This window comes from Octodon degus, unplaced genomic scaffold, assembly GCF_000260255.1.
Source record: "Octodon degus isolate 3935 unplaced genomic scaffold, OctDeg1.0 scaffold00006, whole genome shotgun sequence".
NCBI lineage: Eukaryota > Metazoa > Chordata > Mammalia > Rodentia > Octodontidae > Octodon > Octodon degus.
The window spans coordinates 27,862,851-27,867,266 of record NW_004524582.1 but is presented as its reverse complement, the minus strand read 5'-3'; the positions used below and the strand labels follow the sequence as shown (position 1 = coordinate 27,867,266).

At 53.8% G+C, this 4,416-nt stretch overlaps 1 protein-coding gene across 1 annotated transcript in view; it reads right to left on the bottom strand.

The window, feature by feature from the left end:
- Znf518b (zinc finger protein 518B) overlaps window positions 1-228 on the bottom strand; it is a 16,748-nt gene extending 16,520 nt beyond the window's left edge. The window contains exon 1 of the mRNA XM_004624564.2: window positions 144-228. The gene's annotated coding sequence lies outside the window, so the exon portion shown is untranslated. The remainder of the gene's footprint in view (window positions 1-143) is intronic.
- Window positions 229-4,416: the final 4,188 nt, after the last annotated feature.

Here is a 4,416-nt window from a genome sequence, read left to right as displayed (position 1 = left end):
GCACGGTGCGGGAGGGGCCGGCCCGCCGCAATCCGCCCGCCGTCCCAGCGCGGCTCCGCATCCTGCAGCCCGCGCTCGGCCGGGCGTGTGTAGACTGCGCCGCCCCACCCCACCCTACCCCACCCCACCCCGCGGGCACTCACCCGTCCGGGTCCGACCCGGTCCCCGCGAGGGCGTCTGCACCGCGCCTCAGCCGCCGCGCCGCTGTAGGTTCCTACCCGGGGGCGGAGCCGGCGCGGCGCGCGTGCGCAGTGCGGCGCGGCTGCGGCGCGAGGCCGGCGTCCGAGGTCCCGAGGCTGCGTCTCCCGGGAGCTCCGGGCTGAACCGCGCCGAGTCGTCCGCACAGCTTCGCCTGGCTACTGGGCCGGGATGTGGGCTTAGAACTCAATCTACACTTGGGCCTCGCCGCAGCGCTGTCCCCACGCACGCCGCGGGCTCTGAGTAAGGAGTTGCGTCCTGCACGCCCTGGTGGCATAGAGGACTTGAGGCCTGCTCGCACCCAGCCTTTAGTCTTCCTACGTGCAAGCGAAAGCCAGCACAAGAGCTCGGGTCCCCAGCCTTCTAATTCCTCCTCCTCGGAGAGCAGCGTTGCAGGAGATGGTCCTGAAGTCCTGGGTTCGAATGCCACTCCCGGCTGCTGGAATCTAAGTGTGGAAGCCCCCTGACCTCTCTGAGTATTGGTGTACCGTTTCTAAAGCTTCAGAAGATCAAACCCAAGGCCCCAAACCTTATCTAGCATGCAAACTGCGACCCTTGGAGGAGACAACAGTTGTGAGACAACGGTTGTGAGTCTGCAGACGTGCGAGCTCCTTCAGTGCCTAGGTGGCTTTCCTGTTTCCTGGATCCAGTAGAATTTGGGGGGCAGTTAGTGGGGGGGCTGTCCACTCAGGCGCTTACCCACGGTCTTCGTGGAGAAGGAGGGCCCTAAAGTACGGCTGCTGTGAGTAAAGAAGGCAGCCCCCTGGCCAGGGTTCCGTGGTTCAGGAAGACCAGGCCCGGATTGTGGAACAACAGCATCACTGCAAAGAGCAGATTTCCCAGCAGTTAATTCATGGCTGAAGTTTGGTTCAAGGCTCTAGGAGGGGCTGGATCAAGGTTGTCTCTCTCGGTGGCAAGAGGCCAGCAAGCCTGGACACTGGGCACAGGAGATGTAGGGCGCGCAGTGCCCAAGGGTCAGTGGAGATCAGCAACAGCTCCAGCCATGGCAAAGACCTCTGCTCTTGAAAGGTGGAGGCAGAGAATGCCTGCTGCTCATGCAGTCCTCTGGGCCTTGTCTGGATAAAGGAGCTTTGTGTCCAAGGGCTCGGAACACTGATGACTTCTCAGAGCACACAGCTGCAGAGTCTTCCCCAGGAGTGGGAGGGCGCTGACAATCTGAGTTGGTCCCCACCTGCAAACCTCCTGCGTTAGAGGAGCCAAATCAGGAAACAAAGTTAATTCCACGTATTGGAGAATCTATTGGAAGTCTGTGGTTTAGGGAAAATTTTCTCTACATTGTAGCTCACTTTTTGACCACTAGTGGTAATTTCCACTGCTGGGTCACGGTTCTGCACTCTGGTCACATAGAATTGATGAAAGGTGATTCCTGAGCCTCTCTGGAGTAAACAGCTGTTACAAATCTCAGTTCTCACACACACAAGCTGCAAGCCTGTTCTCTTGTTTGTCTCAGTTTTTTGTTTTTTGTTTTTTTTTTTTAAATGAAAAAGTCACTCATAGGATCTTCTTCCTGAGGGAGGGGGCATCAACGTGTAACAAGGAAAAGCGGGTGGCAGTTTCTCAGAAGCAACCAAAAACCTACTCTTGCATTTCTTAGAAGCCCAAATTCAGTGAGATCATTTTTCGCAGGTCTGGAAATGGGACATTTGCATCCTGGAAGGGGATCTGGCAAGGACAGAAGCCAGATAATGGAAGTGTTCTTCCCCCCCAAGTTTCTGGAGGAGGAGACTGCTCATCTGGAAATGCAAACCACAGCACACTGTCCATATCTCGCCCTTCGCGTGCCCTTCCCCACCCTCCAGCATCAGTCCCTTAAAGTCTTGTTTTATCTTTGTATTTTTTAACATTTAAAATTGTATCTGTTTACAGTACACGAAGTTTACAATCATCTTGGGGAGTGGGTATATGAACATGCTCCAACTTGGTTCTTTTTAAATCCCCTCCTCTCCTTTCCTCTCTCCCTCCTCGTGTAATTCCCAATTTTCATTCTTCTTGATATGATTCATCTTAGCTCCTGTTGTGGCACCGAGTTTACATTCAGTGCAGTCTCTAGGCCCCTGGCACATGTTTGTTGCGCTTACTTTTCTTATCCTCGCCTCTCACCCATGTTCCCTTGGACCCCTTCCCTATTGCAAGCGATCCTTGTCCCTTCTATGCATCTTGCTCCCTTCTCTTTGTACCTCACCTCGAGTGAGAGATACCCACTGATGTTTAAGCTTGTGTCTGGCTAATTTCACTCAGCCTCATATTTTCCAGGTACACCCATTTTCCTACCAGTGTGCTCCTGTAAATGGCATTGCTGTAGTGCAATGTCTTAATCTCTTTGGAGAAGACACCGGAGGAAGGTAGCAGGGTCATATGGAATTTCCAGGTTCAGTTCTTTGAGAAATCTCCATGCTGAGCTCCGTGATGGTTGTGCTAGTTTACATTTGCACCAAAAAGGGGACAGCTCCTTTATTCACCACAGCTTCACTGGTATTGCTTTCACCAAAGTTGTTTCAGTATTTTACGAGTTGCTTCTGAGGTGCCATGGATGGAGGCTCCTGCTGTTGTGGTTGGTTTAGCTCTCCCGGTCCCCTAAGCCTCCTGCACTTACAGGCAGGGCTTTGGGGTGGCGAATGGATTGTGGGGCCTGAGGCTGCTTTGCAGTTAGGAAGTGAGGTATGGGAAGTTAGGAAGTGGGTATCTCTCACTCGAGGTGAGGTACAAAGAGAAGGGTGAGGCCCCAAGGGCTTATCTTTCCATCTGCTCCCTGTGCTGTCTCTTCCTGTCCCATGTGTGCTGTGCCCCATGCAGCCCTAGAGCCAGCCCACTTTGGACTGCAGTAGAACCCCAAATACACCTCTCCTTTAACTTTCGAGTGTCAGCTATTGTGTCCCAGTGACAGAAGCTAAGTGAGACACATCCTGCTTGGGAGTGGGGCCTTTGGGAACTAGGTTCATTGTGATCAGGCCATTAAGTGGGCCCTTTCCGGTGGACTGGAGAAGAGATAGAGCCCAGTGCCTTAAGGGAAACACTTCCTAGGAAGAGGACAGCATTGAAGACAGTCACAGCAGAGTTGCAGGGCTGTAAAGAATCTGAGCAAGACAACGAAGGGTCCTCCCCAAGAAGCTGAGCAAGACAACAAAGGGTCCTTCCTGGCAGGTTCTGAAGGGGCCTAGCCCCAGGATGTGGGGCAGTAAAGTGGTTGCTATGACAGCCCTAAAGAAAGAATAGACTCATGGTTGAAACTGCCTAGGAAACGGGCCAGAAGAGCTGAAGGAAACAGTGACTTGAGGGTAAGTGGGGCCGGCTCCTGGGACAGTGACCCAGCCTCTCAGCGCTTGCTCAGAGATGCAGCTTCCGGGCCAGCACTAAGGTGAGAGAACAAGATGGAGCTGCAGGGAGGCTCATTGTGTTGGGGACTGCAGGCCACATGCCTGAAGGGAAGATATGCATGATTAATATGCAGGCTGGATGCTAGGAAGGAAATAAAACAGGGTAGTGTGGCGTGGCAGGGAGAGAATGGAAAGCGAGAGAGGGAATGACCTACGAGGCTTAGGGAGGAGCCTTTGAGATGGGTGCTGAGGCAGTGCAGGCAGAAAGAGCTTCCTGCAGGGGAGGAGCATGGGCAAAGGCCCTGGGGCAGACAGTGTTTGTGGAGGAGAAGGGAAAGCCTGTGAAGTTGGATCATCCCAGGCACTTACAAATTGTGTGACCTACGGGGTTCTTCTACTGAGTTCTGCCAGTAGGTGGGGCTGCGGTGAGGCCAGTGGGACCACCCTCTACTTCTGCATGGCCATCCACACTACACTACCCTGTTTTCTCCAGGGGCCTCTAGCATTCCCCAATATTAATTACAGTGTTAGACCAAAACTCTGCTGTCCCTTAGAGCCACACCCGGACCTCCGCTGGCGGCGAAGCACGGGCTGTACATTTAGGCACAATAGGACCCGGAGAGTAGAAGGCACAGTGGAGTGACATTTCCTCTCCGCGTTTCGGAAACTTCTGCAGCTACTTCCAGCTTCAGCTTGCTCATCCGTGAAAGAGGGGTGAAGGCACCGGTGCCCCAAAGCTGGCGCAGGACTGGGGAGCAGATCCTAGCTCTCTGTCAAGTGAGGTCCCGGCTCACAGGGTGTGGACCCTGAAATCTGAATCCTGACCTCAGTATTTATCTTTCCCAGCTGTGTGGCATCGGGCGAGTTACTATCAGTCTCTGAG